This window comes from Lipotes vexillifer, unplaced genomic scaffold, assembly GCF_000442215.2.
Source record: "Lipotes vexillifer unplaced genomic scaffold, Lipotes_vexillifer_v1.1 scaffold1237, whole genome shotgun sequence".
Classification (NCBI taxonomy): domain Eukaryota; kingdom Metazoa; phylum Chordata; class Mammalia; order Artiodactyla; family Lipotidae; genus Lipotes; species Lipotes vexillifer.
The window spans coordinates 837,355-847,509 of NW_006771447.1; positions in this window are offsets into that span (position 1 = coordinate 837,355).

The following is a 10,155-nucleotide window of genomic DNA, read 5'->3' on the forward strand; positions in this document are numbered from 1 at the left end:
TAGCAACAATCACTTTCCAAGATGATTTTCATTTTGTATTTTGGTTTTGCTTGTTTTGTTTTGTTTTGTTTAGTTTGGTTGGCACCAATGTACTGTTTCTGGGCCAATCCTTGTGGTATGGAATTTGGAGCAGAGTTTAGACACTAGAGAATCAGCAGAAATGGCAGCAGAATCAGCAGAAATGGCAGCAGAATCAGCAGAAATGGCAGAAGACAGTGCACTTGAGCCCCTCCTAATTTTTTATAAAATGAATCATGACCCATTTGCACGGGAATTCATAAATAATTGCAAGTTCATATTTGGGTTATGTGGGGACAAAACAGAGACAGCATAACAGGAATAGAACATAGGAGAACCATTCAAGTTTAAATTTAAGGCATCAGCAGAAATTGTGGGGATGGATTTGACATCCAAGGGCACGGAATTGGGGGTTTAAGTAAAAGCAAACTGATTTTGATTTACATTATTTTATTTCATTAAAACTGACAAAAATCCTAGGGTTGGAGGTTATTGACCCCAAGCTACTGGGAAACTGAAGATCAAAAGAATAAAAGAAAAAACACTCAGTGAGGGAATCAGCATTTGAATCTAATTCTTTTTAAATTGAAAAATTGTGACTTATCAGGACCACAAAACTGCCTACGCTATTGGACTGGGAACATTGCCACAGTGTAGAAGAATTGACCATATGTACATATTCTACCCCCGTCATAGAGGTCACTGATCCTGAATTAGTCTACTTCCTAAGCTGCTTTCTCCTTAACTCATTTTTTTAAATAACTATTTTTTTTCTTTTAAAATTTAACACCTACTCACTATAAAAATAAGATGAAGATAAACTTAAAAATACAAAAAGAATTTAAAATGTGTTAGCCAAATTCTATACAGGGATATTGTTGTTATTAAGAGTTGATGATTATCATTACTGACATCTTCCTATACATGCACCAACTAGCTAGACAGAATTCTATAAAATTGATATGAAAATTTAAATCAACATATTTATTATTAAATATTATATTTATTATGAAAATACAAATTTTTGCAAGATTAATCTATAGATAATGCAATTACATTACGTGGATTTGACAAACTGCTTTTAAAGTTTATATGCAAGAGCATACAGCCAAAAATAGCCAAAGAGAAGAAAAGAAGGTAGAGAATAAACTCTATCAAGACTTGTAAAGATTTTGGCAAAATAGAGACCATGCTGATTGTTCCAGAGATATGCCAACATACAATAACTCCTCCATAAAGAAAAAAATACAATTAGAACCTATACCATGCTGTACACAAGTTAAATCCAAGTGAATTAAAACTTAAGTTAGTAAAGAAAAGTCGTGTAAATCTAGAAGAAATATAGGAGGTTATATTTAACACCTAAGGGAGAGAGGGAAGGATTTCTTTTAAAAAACCCACAAAATTACAAACCATAAAGGAAAATTTAGTAAATGTATCTATATTATAAATGAAAACAAGTGGGACTTCTGGCTATGGTAAAGAGGATGGCAAACCTTCTCCCCCACAAAAGCAAGTTTAAAACTAAATAAAATTTGTCAAAAACAAGTATTTCAGGCATCTAGAGATTGACCAAAAGCAAATAGCAAATTAAGTATTTACCCATGAAGAGCTGCTGAAACTTTGGGTAAAAACTGTGGGAGTTTGAGGCTACTTACCTGAATCTTCTTCCATTCTTCCTGCCACCAGCTCAGTCGTAGTAGTTTTACCCAGGCAGGACTGATCATGAAGACCAGTAAATTTGCTGCCATGGGTGGATAACTTGATTTGGAGCGAAGGGTAAAAACTCATAGCTTATTGTGTTAGTAAAAGTAAAAAACTAAGTGGGAAAAAAATGGTGAAAATCCATAGTTCTGCTAACATAAGGTTGTTAGCCCTGGTTGCACTGAGTGGCAGAACAACTAGAAATTTAAGGGTAATACCTTGGAAATTAGAGAGCCATAGAAGGGTTAAATAAGTTTTACACATGCTTGAAAGACAGGAAATCTATGCATGCAGGTTGTGGAAGATCTGAGAGGGCCCAGGGGTAGGTAAAAGCCAGGGAAGACCTGAGAACTGCCTGAACTTTGAATGTGCCCCCCCTTCCCACACACAGATCCATTGCAGAGAGTGGAAGCCTTACATTTTGAGCACAGACTTACACTCAAGTACACACTCTTCTCCACTGTTGGCTGATCCCTAAGCTACTCAGACACTGGAGCAGCCCATAAGAAACCATCAGTGGCCACACATAGTCAAGGAGGCAGAGTCTATAGATAAGTCTAGGCAAGTCAATAAAAGACAAACAAAACCCTCTTAAGACAAAAGAGCTTCAGAATCCAGACTTGTTACAATATATTATCTCAACACGCCATTTTTTTTTAACTACAAAAAAGTATGACACGCAAAGAAACAGGAAAGTGTGACCCAGACTCAGTGGGGAGAAAAGCAGTCAGTAGAAAGTGACTCTATGTGGTCTCAGATGTTGCTTTGGGCAGGCAAAGACTTCTAGATCTCATATGTTAAAAGATAAAAAGAAAAGAAAAAGATGTTTAAAGAATTAAAGGCAAATATAAAGACAGTAACTCCATAAATAAGAGAGCTCTATAAATAAATATTCATTATAAAAATAAGCTAATGGAAACTTTAATAGCTGACATGAAAAAATTATTAGGTTATTTAAAATAATATTTGAAGTAGAATAGTGAACTTGATTGATTTGTTACAATTGCATGCTGTGAAAAATAAATTTTAAAATATTGATAAAAATGAACAGAGCCTCAGAAACTTGTGGGACAACATGAAACACTCCATCTGGGCATCTGTTAGACCCTTCTCAACACTCAGAAAAAGGTAGCTCTCATCCTGACTAAGTTAGAGGCCACATATCAGGCATGGCTGGTGATTCCCAGATGACTTCTACTGCAATTCCTTCATCTTTTTGTGGTTATTTTTAAAGAAAGTTTTAAAAACTAGCATATTGTTTTATTGACACATTATTTATTTATTCTTCCCTTTTAATAATCATGTAAAAGTCTCACCATATGTCACTTGATACATAGTTTTCTCATCTGACCATATACACATTGCTTTTACCTCACTTTGCCTCTGTTTTCAAAGAATATTTTAATTTTAGAACAGTTTAGATTCACAACAAAATTGAGAGGAAGGTACACAGGTTTTCCATATGCCTCTGCTCTCACACAAGCATAGCTTCCCCCATTGTCGATATCCCCATCAGAGTGGTGTATTTGTTACAATTGATGAACCACCGTTGACACATCATAATCAACCAGAGTCCATAGTTTACATTAGGGTTTACTCTTGATGTACATCCTATGGATTTGGACAAATGGATAATTACATGTATCAATCATTACGGTATAAATGAGAGTATTTTCATGGTCCTAAACACCCTCGGTGCTTCACCAATCTTCCCCTCCCCAACAGTTGGCAACCACTAATTTTTTTTAACTGTCTCCATAGTTTAACCTTTTCCAGAATGTCATACAGATGGAATCATACAGTATGTAGCCTTTTCGGATTGGCTTCATTCACTTAGAAATATGCATTTAAGTTTATTCCATATCTTTTCATGGCTCAGTAGATCATTTCTTTTTAGCGCTGAATAATACTGCATTTTCTGGATGTACCATAATTTATTTATCCATTAACCTACTGAAGGACATTTTCATTGTTTTCAAGTTCTGACAATATTGAGTAAAGCTGCTATAAACATTCATGTGCAAGCTTTTGTATGGACATAAGATTTTCAGTTCCTTTGGGTAGATGCTGAGGAGTGCAATTGTTGGATCATATGATAAGAGTATGTTTAGTTTCCTTTCTGGTGCCTTAAGAAAAGGGAGTGGGCAAAATGGGGTATTTACCAAAAGGTCATCCACAGATAGATATGAATGGCTGTGGTTGGGGAAAGGCTGTATAAAGGGAGCAAAACCTATTTTTTCCCTTTCTTTCATAATAGGAATATAGCTTTTCTATTTTACTATAGTGTTTGCATTTCTAAGTTTTTAAATCACCTGGAGACAAGAAAATATTCATAGAATTAAACTATTTAAGATATATTCGATTTACTTTACTCAATATAAAATAGACAATGTCTATTTTTGTGTAGAGTTTTGAATTAGTGTGCAAACAGTGTTATAACCAGGAATTTAATGTTGTTTTTAAAAAAAATAGAGAAGACTTTTTCCATCACTTATGTAAAGAAGCACCAAACTAACTTTATTACAAAGTTTTTCTGTGGTCAAATTTGTGTTTAGCTCTCAGAAGTTTCACTGGAATATAAATAATAAACACTAAGTTTATTCTTCAAAAAAAAACCCACACTGTAAGACTGACAAAAATATTTTAAAGTCTGACAGTGTCAAGTATTGGAAAATAAATATTAAAAAAAGAGCACTCATGCCCTACAGGAGGAATGTAAATTGTTATAAGCATTTGAAAAACAATACGGCAATATCTAATTAATGAGAAGAATCATTTATAGCTCTGTATAATCCAGCAATTCTTCTCTAGGTTATGTAACTTGGAAAAACATCTGTACACGTAGTCAGTAGAAACATAAAATACTGGCACCAGCATTTCTGAGAACACAAAATTGGAGCCAGTTAAAATTCCCATCAGCAAAAGAAATTATGATTAAATTTTGATGGACTCTTTCTCATGTAACATTTTCCAGTAATGAAAAAAATTAATTAGATCTACAATTATCACCAACCATAGAGCTCACAAACATAACAGTGAGTAAAAATGCAGGCTTCAGAAATGTACATACAGAATGATTCCATTTGCAAAATGTTTAAAAATATGCAAAACAGGATGATACATTCTGGAGACATACACATATGTGGTAAAGCATAAAAAAAGAAAAGGAATAAAAAATAATATATTTGGAAGAGTGGCTACCTCTGGGAAAAGGGAAGGAATGAGAGCAAGGATGGGTACACAAAAACTTCAACAATATCTGCATTGTTCTGTTTATTAATCTGAATGGTTTGGGACTTTCCTGGTGGCACAGTGGTTCTTTGAGAAGATAAACAAAATTGATAAACCATTAGCCAGACTCATCAAGAAAAAAAGGGAGAAGACTCAAATCAATAGAATTAGAAATGAAAAAGGAGAAGTAACAACCGACACTGCAGAAATACAAAGGATCGTGAGAGATTACTACAAGCAACTCTATGCCAATAAAATGGACAACCTGGAAGAAATGGACAATCCTTAGAAATGCACAACTTCCCGAGACTGAACCAGCAAGAAATAGAAAATATAAACAGACCAATCACAAGCACTGAAATTGAAACTGTGATTAAAAATCTTCCAACAAGCAAAAGCCTGGGACCAGCTGGCTTCACAGGCGAATTCTATCAAACATTTAGAGAACAGCTAACACCTATTCTTCTCAAACTCTTCCAAAATATAGCAGAGGGAGGAACACTCACAAACTCATTCTATGAGGCCACCATCACCCTGATACCAAAACCAGACAGAGATGTCACAAAGAAAGAAAACTAGAGGCCAATATCACTGATGAACATAGATGCAAAAATCCTCAACAAAATACTAGCAAACAGAATCCAACAGCACATTAAAAGGATCATACACCATGATCAAGTGGGGTTTATCCCAGGAATGCAAGGATTCTTCAGTATATGCAAATCAATCAATGTGATACACCATATTAACAAATTGAAGGAGAAAAACCATATGATCATCTCAATAGATGCAGAAAAAGCTTTTGACAAAATTCAACACCCATTTATGATAAAAACCCTCCAGAAAGTAGGCATAGAGGGAACTTTCCTCAACATAATAAAGGCCATATATGACAAACCCACAGCCAACATTGTTCTCAATGGTGAAAAACTGAAACCATTTCCACTAAGATGAGGAACAAGACAAGGTTGCCCACTCTCACCACTATTATTCAACACAGTTTTGGAAGTTTTAGCCACAGCAATGAGAGAAGAAAAGGAAATAAAAGGAATCCAAATTGGAAGAGAAGAAGTAAAGCTGTCACTGTTTGCAGATGACGTGATACAATACATAGAGAATCCTAAAGATTCTACCAGAAAACTACTAGAGCTAATCAATGAATTTGGTAAAGTAGCAGGATACAAAATCAATGCACAGAAATCTCTAGCATTCCTGTACACTAATGATGAAAAATCTGAAAGTGAAATCAAGAAAACACTCCCATTTACCATTGCAACAAAAAGAATAAAATATCTAGGAATAAACCTACCTAAGGAGACAAAAGACCTGTATGCAGAAAATTATAAGACACTGATGAAAGAAATTAAAGATGATACAAATAGATGGAGAGATATACTATGCACTTGGATTGGAAGAATCAACATTGTGAAAATGACTCTACTACCCAAAGCAATCTACAGATTCAGTGCAATCCCTATCAAATTACAACTGGCATTTTTCACAGAACTAGAACAAAAAATTTCACAATTTGTATGGAAACACAAAAGACCCCCAATAGCCAAAGCAATCTTGAGAACAAAAAACGGAGCTGGAGGAATCGGCTCCCTGACTTCAGCCTATACTACAAAACTACGGTAATCAAGACAGTATGGTACTGGCAAAAAAACAGAAATATAGATCAATGGAACAGGATAGAAAGCCCAGAGATAAACCCACGCACAGATGGTCACCTTATCTTTGATAAAGGAGGCAGGAATGTACAGTGGAGAAAGAACATCCTCTTCAATAAGTGGTGCTGGGCAAACTGGACAGGTACATGTAAAAGTATGAGATTAGAACACTCCCTAACACCATACATAAAAATAAGCTCAAAATGGATTAAAGACCTAAATGTAAGGCCAGACACTATCAAATTCTTAGAGGAAAACATAGGCAGAACACTCTATGACATAAATCACAGCAAGATCCTTTTTGACCCACCTCCTAGAGAAATGGAAATAAAAACAAAAATAAACAAATGGGACCTAATGAAACTTCAAAGCTTTTGCACAGCAAAGGAAACCATGAACAAGACGAAAAGACAACCCTCAGAATGGGAGAAAATATTTGCAAATGAAGCAACTGACAAAGGATTAATCTCCAAAATTTACAAGCAGTTCATGCAGCTCAATATCAAAAAAACAAACAACCCAATCCAAAAATGGGCAGAAGACCTAAATAGACATTTCTCCAAAGAAGATATACAGATTGCCAACAAACACATGAAAGGATGCTCAACATCATTAATCATTAGAGAAATGCAAATCAAAGCTACAATGAGTTATCACCTCACACCAGTCAGAATGGCCATCATCAAAAAATCTACAAACAATAAATGCTGGAGAGGGTGTGTAGAAAGGGGACCCACATGCACTGTTAGTGGGAATGCAGATTGATACAGCCACTGTGGAGAACAGTATGGAGGTTCCTTAAAAAACTAAGAATAAAACTACCACATAATCCAGCAATCCCACAACTGGGCATATACCCTGAGAAAACCATAATTCAAAAAGAGTCATGTACCAACATGTTCATTGCAGCTCTATTAACAATAGCCAGGACATGGAAGCAACCTAAGTGTCCATCAACAGACGAATGGATAAAAAAGATGTGGCACATATATACAATGGAATATTGCTCAGCCATAAAAAGAAACGAAATTGAGTTATTTGTAGTGAGGTGGATGGACCTAGAGTCTGTCATACAGAGTGAAGTAAGTCAGAAAGAGAAAAACAAATACCATATGCTAACACAGATATATGGAATCTAAAAAAAAAAAGAAAAAAGGTCCTGAAGAACCAGGGTCAAGATGGGAACAAAGACACAGACCTACTAAAGAATGGACTTGAGGATATGGGGAGGGGGAAGGGTAAGCTGTGACAAAGTGAGAGAGTGACATGGACATATATACACTACCAAACGTAAAATAGACAGCTCATTGGAAGCAGCTGCATAGCACAGGGAGATCAGCTCGATGCTTTGTGACCACCTAGAGGGGTGGGATAGGGAGGGTGGGAGGGAGGAAGACGCAAGAGGGAAGAGATATGGGGACATATGTATATGTATAACTGATTCACTTTCTTATAAAGCAGAAACTAACACACCATTGTAAAGCAATTATACTCCAATAAAGATGTTAAAAAAAAGAAAAATAAGAATCTGCCTGCCAGTGCAGGGGACACGGGTTCGAGCCCTTGTCCGGGAAGATCCCACATGCCGCGGAACAACTAAGCCTGTGCGCCACAACTACTGAGCCTGCGCTCTAGAGCCCGTGAGCCACAACTACTGAGGCTGCCTGCCACAGCTACTGAAGCCCGCCCGCCTAGAGCCCATGCTCTGCAACAAGAGAAGCCACCGCAATGAGAAGCCCATGCACTGCAACGAAGAGTATCCCCCGATCTCTGCAACTAGAGAAAGCCTGTGTGCAGCAACGAAGACCCAATGCAGCAAAAAAAATAAAAAATAAATTTAAAAAATCTGAATGGTTAATACATAAATATCTATTTTCTTATTGTTTATCTTTTGTAGACTGGAAACATTTTATAAAAATTTTATGAAAGAAAAACTCTTATGTAGTCCAATCACATTAGTACAATTTGAAACAGAGCTACTTAAAAATACAAATAAAGTTTCAGTTTATGTACAAAATTGAAAGTATTGAGAAATCCAAAGTTTTAATGAAAGTCAAAAATTAAATAATTTCTAATCTAGGGGGCGCCAAACACACAGCAAACTGTTTTTACTGTATTGTTTCATAGCAGCAGTACTTTAGCTGAGAAACAGAAATTCCCACCACTGTTTTTCAGGACATCACTTCGTAGAATTTCTGTGAGAAATTTTAGTGGTACAGGTGATTTTATTAAATAGTTAGTGTTGTTAGAATATGACCTATTTTTTGTATCTTATAACAAAATAATCTATGACCCCATTAACTGATGGGTGCTATTAGAGTCCGGAAAACAATGTACTAAAAGTAAGTAACTTTGGAACAGAATCTAGATGTAATAAAAGATTTTAAAGGAGACCAAGAATTGCTGTGATACTATTAAGATGGTATGTTTTAAAATATTAGAGATAATGATAAAATAAAAAATTAGCATTAATCTGTATACCACTTACCTTCTAAAAATATTGTACAGAAATACAGTAGCACAGTATCATTAGCCTCTAAGTTACAATATACTTCTTAATTCATATAGTCATCCTCCCCTTCCACTCCCATCTAGGACATTCGAATCCTAGGCAGGTCTGGCCACACTAGACCTTCATTCCAATCAGGCAATGAGTGGTTGCATCCAGGTAGAGGGGTTATACATTGTCCACTCATCATACTAGCAATTCCTACTGCTTAAATCAGGGGTACTCAAATTTTAGCTTGAATCAGAATTACCTGCATGGCTTGTTAAAACATAGATTGCAGGATCCACCCCAGAGTTTTGATTTAATAATCCAGGGGAAGAGCCTGATAATTTGCATTTCTAGTAAGTTCCCAGGCGATACTGTTGCTACTGGTCCAAGCAAGGGCCCACAGCCATCTGTTCCATTCATCTACCTTTTCTGCACAATCTTTCTTGGCATTCAAGTTTGTGGCTTCCAGTCCAGACTATACAGAAAATGCAAAAGTTCACAAATAATTTACCTTTTTAATTTATTAGAACAGTTATCCCTATAGTAATGCTATTTCTGCTTATAAGTGTTTCAGTATACTTTCCGTTATTCCCTATAATTCTGAGTAACAACCTGGGAGCAGGTCTCACATGTTATACGTTACCTAGGTGTGCACTGAGGAGGGGCAAAGGATTAAGAAGACTTGGCTTTTCAATGGTAATACTCATTGTGCTATAAGGGTGGTGCTGTATTTGGGAAGTAATTCAAGTTCTTTTCCTCATGGGAAATTGGGGATAATAATATGCTCTCATGTATACCATTGAAAAGATTAAAGGAGATCGTATGCGTCCATATTGGAACTCCATACACAGTAGTTCCCATTCCTCACCTCTCCTCTCCTCTGGTTGAAGTGGAGGGAATTTGGGGAAATATCATAGAGGATATAACAGTTAAGTGGTATTTGGTCTTACAGGACAGGAAGGACTGGGATTTGTCAATGTGTTTATTTCCAAAATTTACACCGTACAGCCCCCTTCCTACCCCCTCCCCCCCCCC